This window comes from Lithobates pipiens, unplaced genomic scaffold, assembly GCF_037356315.1.
Source record: "Lithobates pipiens isolate NorthernLeopardFrog02 unplaced genomic scaffold, aLitPip1_a1.2 Scaffold_18, whole genome shotgun sequence".
NCBI classification, from domain to species: domain Eukaryota; kingdom Metazoa; phylum Chordata; class Amphibia; order Anura; family Ranidae; genus Lithobates; species Lithobates pipiens.
In genome coordinates this window covers 79350131-79363905 of record NW_027507758.1, presented here as the reverse complement: position 1 = coordinate 79363905, position 13775 = coordinate 79350131, and the positions used below count along the sequence as shown (strand labels likewise).

The 13775-nt window shown below is 48.5% G+C and overlaps 1 protein-coding gene across 2 annotated transcripts in view; it reads left to right on the top strand.

Moving 5' to 3' along the window:
* WDR26 (WD repeat domain 26) overlaps window positions 1-13775 on the top strand; it is a 122551-nt gene that overhangs the window by 82479 nt on the left and 26297 nt on the right. The window lies entirely within an intron of this gene.

The following is a 13775-nucleotide window of genomic DNA, read 5'->3' as shown; positions in this document are numbered from 1 at the left end:
ATAATGCATAAAACAAACAAATTGGCGTTTAATGGTTTAGAACTGAATATTCAGATTCTTGCATCAGGACAGGTGTTCTCTTTAGGTCTAGGTTATTCCCTGCCACTCACTGTTAGACTGTGTGTATGTCTACAATGTGTCTGATCTTATTCTGCCCCTGCTTAGAACATCCTAGTTCTTTAAGCACTGACTAAGTTCTAGCTGTTTAAGTTATTTGAAGTGTATTGTAGTATTATAAAAGAGGTCAGTGTTCTTTTACATAAGAAGATAAGAATGTTAATTGCACACGGGAACTTTATAAGAATAATCTCTACAGGGAAAATGCACTGCAATAGACCTATATATCCCAGACTATTTTGCTGCTGGACATCAATCAGGCAAGAGGGTTATTGTATATTCCTCCCTTACAAGTTGATCCTGCCTGCCTTTTCACCTGGGAGGATTATCATTTCTGGATGAGGGGTGTGTCATTGCTTGATTGCAGTTTAGAGTCGTCCTCCTTTCCTTTTAATGCCTTTTGTGCTCCATAATATCTAATAAAAAAAAATATTTTCCCAAGTTCGTCTTTCAGGACAGCCACCTTAGAGAGACCCTGGCTCCTCCCCTCTCAGGAAACACCGCCTTTAATTTCAAGATTTAAGCCTCGTCCTCCCTCTGTTCCTCAGTTATGGCGTTTCCTCCGGCGGGGAGACACCGCTAAGGAACCTTAGCTAAATCAGTTGGCGAAAACTGAGGCTACGTATCTGAAATGGAGCTCTGACTCCGTTCGGCAGTCCGATCATCTGTCGTACTGACCGTCTTACATGTACTCTAATCTTCGCTTGGTGAAAGCAGGAAGTTTTAGAGGTTCATCCGTTCGTTCGCCCAGGCGGGTGTTACGACTGGTTTGGCAGTCTGGGCGGCCAGAGAGCTGTTTTTTTTTTTGACTGACCGTCTTTTACATGTACTCTAATCTTCGCTTGGGGAAAGCAGGAAGTTTTAGAGGTTCTCCTGTTCGCTCACCCAGGAGGGTGCTGCAACAGGGTAGGCAGTCCGGTCGGCTGGGGAGCTGGACCCTCGTACTGACCTTTTTTTTACACGCACTCTAAACTTCGCTTGGAGAAAGCAGGAAGTTTGGGGCGGTCCATCCCTTCGTTCGCCCAGGGGGGCGCTGGAACGAGACGTCCAAGGTCCCCCTGTGTTAGCAGTCGGCTTGGAGCTGGAGGCCGGACCGGATGAAGGGCGACGTCAGTTCCGGTGGGGGCGGACTTCTTCGTTGTATCCGCGTCTTCCGGTTCCGGACGCGGCACGTGAAAGGGGACCAAGCGTTCGGCTGGTGCAGCCTCTCTTTCTAAAGTTGTACAGGCAGCTGTAGGAGGCACGTTCGCACCACTCTTCCTCAACAGGAGAATGTCTGAAGCAGAGGCTCCAAGAGCTCCTGGAGATAACAGCACCAGCCACTCAAAGGTAAGGGGAACCCTGGGGAGGTGTTCCCTTACATTATAACCAGTAGCTCCACTGGTGTTTTTTCCCCCTTGGTGGTCGGGGGGAAGGGCAGTGCGTCTGGGATCCTGGTGGTGGTTGATCCTGGGGGGGGCACTCCCGGTGGTCCTCTATGTACCGCTGGTGTTTCTTTTTCTTTTTTAATCTTATGCTGCTCTCTCTTTTATTTCTGTCTTTCAGAAAGCCACAAGCAAGTCCCCCCATGGTTCTAGGAAGAAGTGTCCTTCATGTAGAGCCTCTATGGGGGATTCCTGGTCCAAGGCACTTTGCAGAGAGTGTATTGAGGGATTGGTTAGGGAGCAGGCAGCAGAACAGGGGGCAGATCTGGCGGCTTCTGTGAAGGAACTCTCTAATACTTTCCAGTCCTTCAAAACACTTTTTTCTAGTTTACAGTGGCCTCAGCCCCAGAGCACTCCTACACCAGCGCAGCAGAGTGTACCATCTAGCCCTGTGGATGTTCCTCCTGCAGGTGGAGAGAATCCAGGGGGTCCCAGAGAGGAAGCTGAGGAAGAGGTTGACAGTGTCGGCTCAGACTCCCAAGGGGAATCTGACGATGAGGGGTTGGATGGGGAATCCAGTAGAACCTCACGGTATAAGCTTTCCCTGGAGGAAGTGGATGAGCTCTTAGGAGCTATTCATACCACTTTAGGCATACAAGAGGAAAAGAAGGCATTGTCACTCCATGATCAGATGTACAAGGGCATGGGGGAACAGAAAAAGCGTGTGTTCCCGGTGCATGACATCTTGATCGATGCCATCAAGAAGGAATGGCAGGATCCTGAGAGGAAACCTTTCTTTTCTGGGGCATTAAAACGAAGGTTTCCTTTTTCGGAAGAGGAGGCTCTCGTCTGGAATAAATCTCCCAGATTAGATGCTGCTTTTTCCCAGGTGTCCAGACACACTGATCTGGCCTTCGAGGACATGGGGGTACTTTCAAACCCTATGGATCGAAGGATGGATTCACTCCTAAAGAAAGCCTGGGACTCATCACAGGGGAATCTTAAACCGGCCATGGCAGCCACAGTGGTGGCTCGTAATATGGAGTATTGGCTTACCCAAATTAACGCGCACATTGAAGCAGGGACGGCAAAGGAGACCATTCTATCCTCCTTTCCCATGCTGCTTAAGGGGATAGCATACATTGCGGATGCTTCAGCTGAATCCGTGCGAATGTCTGCAAGGTCCTCGGCTCTGACCAACTCAGCTAGGAGGGTTTTATGGCTGAAGACCTGGCAGGGGGACAATGTGTCCAAAGCAAAGCTTTGTGGGATCCCCTTTACAGGAGACTTGCTGTTTGGGCCAGGTCTTGAAGCAGTGCTTGATCGCACGGCGGATAAGAAAAAGGCCTTTCCCGTTAAGAGGAAATTTGGGGAGCAGTCAAAGAAAAAGGCTCATCCTCAGAAGAAGTTTGAAGCCCCTAGAACTAATCGGCAGAAGAAAAGTTGGGGGCTCAAGGGCAAAGGGCGCGGGGGAGCAATTTTTCGCCCTCCTGAACAGCCCAAAAAGTCTGTGACAGGGTCACAGTGGGAGGAAGGTTGGGGGCCTTCCTCCCACAGTGGGAGATGATCACCTCCAATCAGTTCGTGTTGGGGATCATCAGAAGAGGTTACCGTTTGGAGTTTTCAGAACTCCCCCCCTCTGAGACTCCTTGTCACCGAGCTGCCAAAATGTGCAGAAAAATCGTCTGCCCTTCTTTCCTCTCTGCAGGAGTTAGAGGAACAAGAAGTGGTAGTATGGGTCCCAGCAGGAGAGACAGGCAGGGGCTTCTATTCCCACGTGTTTGTGGTTCGCAAGCCTTCGGGAAAGTTCAGGCTTATCCTGAACCTGAAGCATCTGAATGTCTGTCACCTACAAAAGGTTTCGGATGGATTCAGTTTACTCGGTGAAAGCACTTCTTCCACCAAACTGTTTCATGGCATCGATAGATTTAAAAGATGCATACCTGCATATTCCCATCGCAGAGACCCACCAGCGTTTCCTCAGACTGGCAGTAAGAACCTCGGTAGGGGTGCTACACCTACAGTTCAAAGCACTTCCCTTCGGGCTATCCTCTTCCCCCCCGGATCTTCACCAAAGTAATGGCAGAAGTTCTGGCTTATCTGCGTCTCAGGGGAATCTCGGTGATCGCGTATCTCGACGATCTTCTCCTGTTTGCCCCTTCTCCGACACAGTTGACTCGAGATTTACAGATAACAAGAGACCTGTTAGTAAACTTGGGTTGGCTTCTGAACCTGGACAAGTCCAACTTGGATCCTTCCCAGAGGGTCACCTTCCTGGGGTATGTGTTGGACTCAATAGTACAGAAAGTCTTCCTCCCTTCAGAAAAAATTCAAAAGGTAGACAAGGCACTGTTGTTTCTCCAGGGCAGCCACCAGATCTCAGTAAGGAGGGTCATGTCAGCATTGGGTTTGCTGACGTCCACGCTCCCGGCGGTCCATTGGGCAGGATTACATTACCGTCCCCTGCAATTATTTATACTTAAGGTCTGGGATCGCAGCCAGGGGTCCCTGGATTCTTTGGTGTCGGTTCCTGACCAGGTAAAGAGGTCCCTCTGGTGTTGGAGAAAGGGAGCAAATTTGTCCCAGGGCCTAGAGTGGGTTTTACCAATATCCAGGGTGGTCACAACCGATGCAAGCACCTCAGGTTCGGGTGCACACCTAGACTCCCGCCTGATACAGGGTACCTGGGAGAGGAGGGAGTCTAAGAGAACTCCGGGGGCATCACGTAAAAGTCAGGTCGGACAATTCCTCAGTGGTAGCCTACATCAACAGACAGGGGGGCACCAGGAGCGAATCCTTATGGGTCCTAACAAAAGCCATCCTCAGGTGGGCCGAAGCAAATGTCCTGTCCCTGTCAGCAGTCCACTTGAAGGGGGAGCAAAATCAGGTGGCAGATTTCCTCAGCAGGAGAACATTGAGAGAAGGCAACTGGGTTCTCAAACAGGAGGTTTTCGAAATGATCACCCAGAGGTGGGGGATTCCTTCGATAGACCTCTTTGCCTCGAGGGAAAACGCGAAGGTAGCCAGCTTCTTTTCTATAAACAAGGGGGACGGGGCATTGGCGGTGGACGCACTAGCACAGAATTGGGGTTTCTCCAGGTGCTATGCTTTCCCCCCTCCCGTACTGATTCCGGCAGTGTTAAGGAAGTTTCAGGTGGAGAACACTACTCTTATTCTAATCGCACCTCACTGGCCCAGGAGGCCGTGGTTCTCCATTCTGAAGGGCCTGTCTGTAGAACCCCCCTGGATTCTCCCAGTCCAGGAGGATCTCCTTTCTCAGGGTCCAATCTGCTGTCCTCGGGTAGAACGGTGGAACCTTGCAGCTTGGCTTCTGAGGAAGAATTGTTGAAGGGCAAGGGCTTCTCAGATCGCTTAGTAGCCACTCTCCTAAACTGCAGGAAAAAGGAAACCCGGACCATTTACTTAAAGGTATGGAGGCAGTTCAATAGCTGGTGCTCAGAGAGCTCCTTCAATGTGCACAGCTCTGTAGCCGTTCTAGAGTTCCTACAGGCTGGGGCAGATAAAGGTTTAGCCCTTGGAACTCTGAAGGGTCAGGTATCCGCTTTAAGCGTGTTTCTAGAAAGGCAGCTAGCTTCAGACCCTTGGATAATGAGATTCTTCAAAGCCCTAAGTAGGCAGAGACCTGTTTCAAATTCCCCCTTCCCAGTTTGGGATCTTTCTTTAGTTTTACAATTTCTCACAGGAGAACCTTTTGAGCCATTGGAATGTTGCTCATTAAAACTGATCACTCTCAAAACGGTGTTTTTGGTGGCGATCACTACAGCAAGGAGAGTGAGTGAACTCGAAGCCCTTTCTGTTAGGGCACCTTTTTTTCAGGTTTTTCCGGACCGTTTGGTTTTTAAGACGGATCCGGCCTTTTTGCCTAAGGTAGCCTCTAGTTTTCATAGAGCCCAGGAGATTGTGCTACCTACTTTCTGTTCAAATCCAGTAAGAGAACAGGAACACATCTTTCATAGATTGGATGTTAGAAGATGTGTCCTTCATTATTTAGATTGCACAAGTCAGTTCAGGAAGTCTGATTCACTTTTTGTGTTGTTTTCAGGGGCTAGGAAAGGTTCCAGAGCCTCTAGACCAGTGATGGCGAACCTTGGCACCCCAGATGTTTTGGAACTACATTTCCCCATGATGCTCCACTACAGTGCAGAGTGCCAGAGCATCATGGGAAATGTAGTTCCAAAACATCTGGGGTGCCAAGGTTCGCCATCACTGCTCTAGACGTACGATAGCCAGATGGTTAAGGTTAGCCATTGGGCAGGCTTACGTGGCAGGGGGGTTAGAACCCCCAGTTGGGATTAGAGCACACTCAACCAGGGCAGTGGCAACCTCTCAGGCAGAGTGGGCTGGTGCATCTCCTGAACAGATCTGTAGAGCTGCAACGTGGTCCAGTTTTACTACGTTCGTGAAACACTATAGACTGGATCTTCTGTCAGCCAAAGACCAGGCCTTTGGTCGTAAAGTGCTGCAAGCAGTGGTCCCACCCTAAGGTAATGTGCTCGCTTATCCTCTCTAAGGTGGCTGTCCTGAAAGACGAACTTGGGGAAAAACTGAGTTACGTACCGGTAACATCCTTTTCCGGGAGTCTTTCAGGACAGCCCCGGTTCCCACCCAGGTTTTTGGAGATCGTCGGGAACTCGTCACACGAGACCGTCAGGTAAGATTGAAAGTTTGTTTGTTTGACGTGTTCTTGTGTCTCCCCAGTTGGCCGGAGGTACTCTGGAAGAACTGAGGAACAGAGGGAGGACGAGGCTTAAATGTTGAAATTGAAGGCGGTGTTTCCTGAGAGGGGAGGAGCCAGGGTCTCTCTAAGGTGGCTGTCCTGAAAGACTTCCGGAAAAGGATGTTACCGGTACGTAACTCAGTTTTTCTGTATGCTACCCCTTGCCCGGACATAGGCTTATAAACCTCCTCCTTTTGAGAGCGACCGGCTGACAATTGGGAACCAGAGTGGTTCTCGTTATGATTCTGTTGGCGATCACGATCATGCCAAAGGCTTTACTGTATTTGAAAATATCTTGCAGAGAAACACTACCATGGCACATTGGGGCTAAAGAGCTACTGCAGTTATTAAGCAAAAATGCTGGGAGGGTTTTGTATTAAAAAAAGCAAAAAAAAAAAAGCATTATAAGCCCATTTCTAGCATCCTTCTGAAAATGCAAGTTGCTTTGCGATTTCTGGTTGTTGCTCACTAAAAGTTAATATAAACAAGAAGCTCAAGCAAGTTAAAGGATAAGTACAGCTATACTTCTCTTGTCGATCACAGGAGTGCAGTTCGTTATTCACTCCTGTGGCCCTGTTTCAGCCGACAGCAGGCTTGAAGTCAGAGCCGGTCCCGAATGGGGAAAGTTCAGCTCAGTACTCGGTCTTAGACCTGGCAGACTGATGCTGTGTCCACCTAGGTAAGCATAATTTCTGGGGAAAAAAGCCATACCTATTTATTTTTTTCCCCTTTACCGCTTGCCGACCATATATCCTAGATGTACGGTGGCAAGGCGGCTCTCCTGTGCACTTCTGAGTAGGCAAAACGGCTTTGCTGTGATTTTACATGGCAGATATCGTTCAACCTGTGGTAGCGATGATCTAGTGGCTGGGCCCCGCTGATCGTCGAACACACAGGACAGGGCTCTGCCTATGTAAACAAGGCAGAGCTCTGGCCTGTCAGCAGGGAAATAGTAGATTCTTTCCCTGCAAAGCAGGGAATGATATCGATTACTTCACCTAGTGAATGCCCAACATACAGTACACCTAAACACTGGCTAGGCACACGTTTAACCCCTTCCCAGCCAGTTTCATTAGTACAGCGACGTCCATATTTTAAGCTTTTTTCACTGTATTGGTGTCACTGGTTCCCAAAAAAGAATTTTGGTCAGAGGGCCTTTTGAGGCCAATCACTACAGAGTAAGCACATGGGATGTAAAGCACAGTATTACTTGAATGCGTTTTTATTACATAGTATCTGACAAAGTATTTATTTTGGACTTTGCAATGACTGCTTTTTGGTATACATCTCATTCAAAGAACATTTCACTTGTGAGATCATATACAACATACTCGGTAACAAATGCATACACAAAATTGCATTCATGTAGATATTGATACCATGGTACTTCGGCATATGGTGGGATGAAGACAAGTCCTACGCAACATAGACCACTGGATCGGCTGGATGGTATATAAGTCTTGAGTGGAACAATGTAAAAGACAGCATGCATCTATGTAGACCCATCTCATTTTGTTAGGGTATACCAAATCTTCAGGGACGAAAGTGTTGTTGTGCGCTGGAATATCTCAGTCCTGCTATAAGTCGCTAATCACTGCCATTACCAGTAAAAATATAAATAAAAATTTCCCTTAGTTTGTAGACGCTATAACTTTTGCACAAACCAATCAATATACACTTATTGGGATTTTGTTTACCAAAAATATGTAGCAGAATACATAGTGACCTAAATTTATGAAGAAATTTAGTGTTTTAGGGGGGTTGGGTTTTGGATATATTTTATAGCAGAAGGTAAAAAAAAAACTTTTTTTTTTTTTTTTCATCGAAGGACACAGCGCCTCCTTAATCTTAACCATTGGATTATATTGTCTCTGCAGGAGTAGGACTAGGCGGAACAAAAACACCTGGCTACACCCATGGGCTGTCCAGTCAGTAGATAACCCCTCCCTGCTCTAGGTATTTTTTCTGTCTAGTCAGGAGTAAGGACCTAGCTCCTTGCTGGGATCTTTTGGTCCTATCAAATTTTACTTTTTTTTTTTTTTTTCCCATGCATTTTCTTCTGGGAGATCTGCAATCAACTGCCAGGCTGGGTGACTGGCTAGATAATCCAGATCCAGTGGTCTCCCCAGTCCAGGCAGCGAGCGCATGCAGACCGCAGCTACGCGCTAGGTCGGCCACGACATAGCCATCAACAGATGGAGGCTGGACCGTGAGTTAAATGTATTGTAGGGTCCCATACGAATGGGCTCTGGTACTAGTCGCAGCGGTCCCTTGGCCAACAGCCCCCTACTTCGGTGGTGAGTTCTGTCTAGAGGGTCACCTGCACCATGAATCGGTAAGTACAGTTCCCCCTTTGCATGGTTTTAGGTCAGTGATGGCGAACCTTGGCACCCCAGATGTTTTGGAACTACATTTCCCATGATGCTCCACTACACTGCAGAATGCATGAGCATCATGGGAAATGTAGTTCCAAAACATCTGGAGTGCCAAGGTTCGCCATCACTGTTTTAGGTGGACGCGGGTACCCCCCAGGGATGGTTGGATCTGCCTGCAGGATCCCTCCTCCCATCCTAAAGTCCCCTGGTTAAACTGGCCCCCCCCCCCCCCATGGATTGGTGGGAATCCCAGGGCAGGCAGCAGAGACCCCTGGGGGTCTCCCCTGCCATTTCCCTTCTGGGTGGTGTGTCCTGCCCTGGCTGTATGGTGTGGTTTCCAGTACAGTGGAGACCCCTAGGTGCATGCCCTGCTGTGTGTGCAGTGTGAGGTAGTATGCAGTTTGGGGGTCCCCTTAAATGTTTACTCTGCCTGGTGGTACAGTACCTTTTTGGAAGGGGGTCCCCTTGCAGAGGGTGCAGCAATGTGGAAGGCACAGAGAGGATCCTGTCAGCATGCTTAAGCATGTCAAACGACCGGTGGCCATTTTTGGGTGGTCTAACATCACGGTGGCCATTTTCTCTCGATCTTGCTGGTCTCCGGTTGGTGGCCATGTTTGTGTAGCCGATGTCACGGTGGCCCTTTTTCGTTAGTCTAGATGCTAGAGACGGGCAGAACCTTGTGGAGATGCCAGAGCTCCTCCTCTATGCTTCTCTTCCTGTCCCGGGATATATGAAATGGATGCCGACATTGGTGTTGCTGGGTCTAAATTGGTACACACCTCCGTTTTGGAAGGGCGAGTCTTTGGGGGGTCTCTTGTGTATATCCCTCCAAGTAACCTGGCCATTGGGGTGTCCCTTAGTGGTGCCAAAGTTCCTTTGTACTACAGGGTCTTCTTCCTTATGGAGCCTCAGGATCACATCTCACCCACTGACCCCCTCTTGGAGGCGGCAGGTCCCTCTGAACCCCAGCTTGCCATTGGTTGGGCTGACGGCAGTCCTCGAGTCATTAGTATCCCAGGTGAAAGTAGCGTGTGGGCAAAGACCCGGGAGGGAAGCGCCACCCTGCTCAGTCTGTCTAATCTGATTCTGAGCCTGATGCCGCCGGGGATAGGGCCTGTCCGGTGGGGTTTAATATCTCACCCCCTGACCTGTTCGATTAGTGAGTAGAGTCGTCCTCTGCGGTCTCATCAGCGAGTGAAAAAAATTTGGTGGACGCACTTGTTACTGCAGTGCGGGAGACTGTAAAGGCTGGCGGTGCCACAGACGTAGCTGTGTCCTTTGGTACGCAAAAGTCACCTTTCCAGGTTGAATAAAGCAACCATGATCCCAGTAGTGCAATCCCCATCCTTTAAGGACCTGGCTGACAGGAAATCAGAGGCTGTGGCATGCAGCATGTTTACTATGGCTGGGTTGGCATTGCGTCCAGTCTTGGCCTTGGCACTGATGTTGGACCCTAACTGGGCAAGCTTTTGCGCCAGGGTCTGGGTAGTGACCAGGTTCCCGCTGCTTATGTTGATTTAGTGGACCAGTTGGTCCATGGGCTACAGTATATTTGATGCAGCCTTGGATTCAGCTCCTTTGCTGTCCAAGCTTTCTGTTTCAGGGATGGTGATTAGACGTGTGCTGTTGCTTAAGAATTGGTCGGCGGACCAAGCCTCTAAAAAAAAAAAAACTCTTTTGATCTGCCCTTTCAAGGCGACCGCCGGTTTGGGGCTACCCTGGATGATAACATTAATTCCTGCCTCAATCTAGGAAAGACTAGGAGCCTCGTCTCAGACGGGGGGCCTTCCTTCTCAGTCCATAAGAAAATTCTTCCGGGCTCCTGGGATGGCAGATAAAGGATACAGATCTCAAGTCTTCTCCGGGAAGTTCCAAGCAATCTTAGTCTGGTAAGCCTAGAGCAGGCTTTTCTTTGGATCCACTGACATGACTCCTTCAGCATGAAGGTCTGCCCTCACCCATTGCTGGGGTGGGGAGACATCTTTGCAGGTTTCCAGTGTCATGGACCTCCTTCGTGATCATCAAGGGGGTCCACAAATTTAACCTTTTGGGGATACCAAAGCAGGGGGACAGAATTTGTCCACTTTGGGGGGGCCCTGTGTCTCCTTGTGTGGGTATAATTCCTGTAAAGGTTCGGGTGACGTCCGAACTACGCAAAGTCCCCTCTAGCCCTGTCTGAAATTGGGCTACCTGGGTCTAACTCTGGAGTGAATGCTGACCAGGTCAGTAGTTTTTCTTAAATGTCGGTCCCTTCAGCGGGTTCAGTTCAACAGGAAGTAACTGAGGCTCGTGGCAATCTTGCGAGCTCCTCTGGTAGACACCACACTTGTCCTAGTGTCACTGGGGGGGCCAATGTCTTCCTCTTCTGCGGTGCCTATGAAGGACCGAGGGGGCGAAAGTCTTCCGGTGGCCATAGGTTTCCCTTGTAAGCTACCTCTAAAAGAGGATCAGTTGTACCGAGGGCTGAGCTTCCATCCTACTTTACAGTAACTGGTTTTAATAGCCTAGCCATTGAAAGGCAAGTACTGAGAGATAGGTCTGTCGGAATCGGTGTTCCCAACTATGGTGAAGGTGAGGAAGTCTACTTCTAGTAATATATACCATCGTACGTGGAAAGCGTACATTTCTTGGTGTGAGTAGATTGCCGTTCATCCTGGATCCTTTTCTGTGGCTCGGATCTTAGCTTTTCTTCGACAGGATGTTAAACAGAAGCTGGCTTTGTGCACCATCAAGGGCCAGGTGTCTGCCTTAGCAGTCTTCTTTCAGCGACCCCTAGCCACTCACTCTATAGTTCGTACCTTCATTCGAATCTGGAATGTGGCTCCGCCTGTACAGTCTTTTGCGGCCATGGGATTGAAACTTGGTGCTATTGGTTCTCCAGAAACCTCCATTCGAGAATATTCAGGAGATTCCCTTACCTACATTGTTCCAGAAGGTGGCATTTCTGGTGGCTATTACCTTGGCCTGCAGGTTTTCAGAGTTGGCGGCATTATCCTGCTATAGTCCATATTTAGTACTCCATAGGGATAAAGTGGTTCTTTGTCCCTGTCTTCATTCCCCCCAAGGTTGTCTCTGACCTCCATTTGAATGAGGACATTGTGTTGCCGTCTCATCCCAAGGAATTTGCTTTGCATACCCCGGATGTGGTTCGTGCAATTCGGGTGTATCTGGAATCCACTGAGTTTTTCCGGAGGTCAGACTCACTTTATTTGGTTACTTAAGAACCAAGGAAAGGGCTGGCCGATTCTTCGGCTACTATCTCCAGATGGATCAGACAAACTGACTCATGCCTATTCTATTAAGGGTAGGTTTTCTCTCTTCCCTGTCACGGCGCATTCTACTCTGGTGCTTCGTACTTCTTGTGCCTTCCGTCATCAAGCGTCAATATCACAGGTTTGCAAGGCGGCCACTTGGTCATCAGTGCATACCTTCCCTAAAGTCTATAAAGTAGATATTTTGGCATCTGCGGATGCTTCTTTTGGCCGCAAGGTTTTTCAGGCCGCTGTTTTAAAAGGGGATGCCCTCATAAGGGGTGTTCTGGTTAGGGCTCTTATGGTTGGGTTATCTTGCCCACCCCTTATCTGGCACTGCTTTTGGACGTCCCAATGGTCAAGATTAAGTAGGCGCTGTATACGTCACAAGAGAAAATGGGATTTTTATACTAGTCGTAAAATCCACTTCTGAGTTCGGACACAGCACCCACCCCTCTATGAAGTTTTTGATACTTCTATTACTGCTTGCTACTAAACTGAATACCTAGAGCAGGGAGGGGGTTATATACTGAGGACAGCCCGTGGGTGTAGCCAGTTTTTTTTATATTAAGGAGGCGCTGTCTGTCGAACTCAGAAATGGATTCAAAATCTTATTATTTTTTTTATTTTATTTTTTTTCTTCAAAATTGTAGATCTTAGCGCAAAACGGAGGTGATCAAATGCCACCAAAAAAGTTCTGTGAGGAAAGGACATGCATTTTAATTAAAGCGGAGTTCTGCTTAATTTTTTTTATTTATTTTTTTTATTTCTTTTTTTGCTGCTGACTTTTGAAATATAAACACTTACCTGTCCAGGGCACCGGCGATGTTGGCACCCAAAGCCGATCTGGCTCTCAGGTGGTGGCACCGCTATCTTTGGTAAGGAAATCAGGAAGTGAAGGCTAGTGGCTTTACAGCCTGGTTCCCTACTGCTCATGCGTGTTTTTCCCAGAAAACGCCAGGCAGGGGGGGTTGGGGGGTGGAGGAGGAGCCGGATGCAGCATAGATATCCACGGCCATCTATGCCTGGAAGTGGGAGCAAATACCTGGATTTTACAGGTATCTGCTCCCCCTGAATGACCGACCAATTGTCAGTAACGCTGTGCTGCTTTGCAAAAAAATGGCCTGGTCATGTGAGGGGGGGGGGGTTTAAATCTTCCAGAAGTCAAGTGGTAAAGTGTGTTTGGCGCTTCTAATCTGTATACTGCTTTTAGGGTAGCAACTCAGATTATTAAAGCAATTGTGATGACCAGGGAATATGTTTAAATTTTATTTTCAGAAGAAGCCTGCAATGGCAGCCTTCCTACTCCTTCTCCGTTGGTATCCTTTTAATAATAATAATAAAAAAATCACCTGCCTCTTTCAGAAAACCTGTGATTTGACTTTCAAATGCCAGAGCATTGGTGGGTAATAGGGGATTTATCCATTGACGGTAGAATTCTAGTGTGCGTGTGTGTGTGTGTGTGTAAAGGAAAATAGTGGCATTTGTATCAGGGCAGGGAGGTGTTAAAGCTAACCTTGGCTTTGTGACCCCACTGGGGAGGTACTATTCTCCCTTCCCTCAAAAAAGTGTTGTAAATACCTAATTTGAGCTATCTTTAGGCTTGTCACATCACTTGTGGCCGCTTTACAGCTCCGATGGATTGCTTCTGTGGGAGGGGCTGTTATCTCCCTCTGACGTCAGCCAAGGAGATCACGTGGCCACTTGTCTCCTTCACAGAAGCCGTGTATCGGAGCAGTAAAGTGGCTGTGAGTCACATGACCAGACTAAGGATGAGCTCTGGCGTGTTCGCACAGCCCACGTGCAGAGCCCGCCATGAAGTCGGCACTGCGCTAATCACAGGCAGTAAGACATTTCCCCGATCTCTGCAGCCGCGCATCAGGGCAATGTCACGCTGCCTGTGATTAGTATTACGCAGTGCCGACTTCCT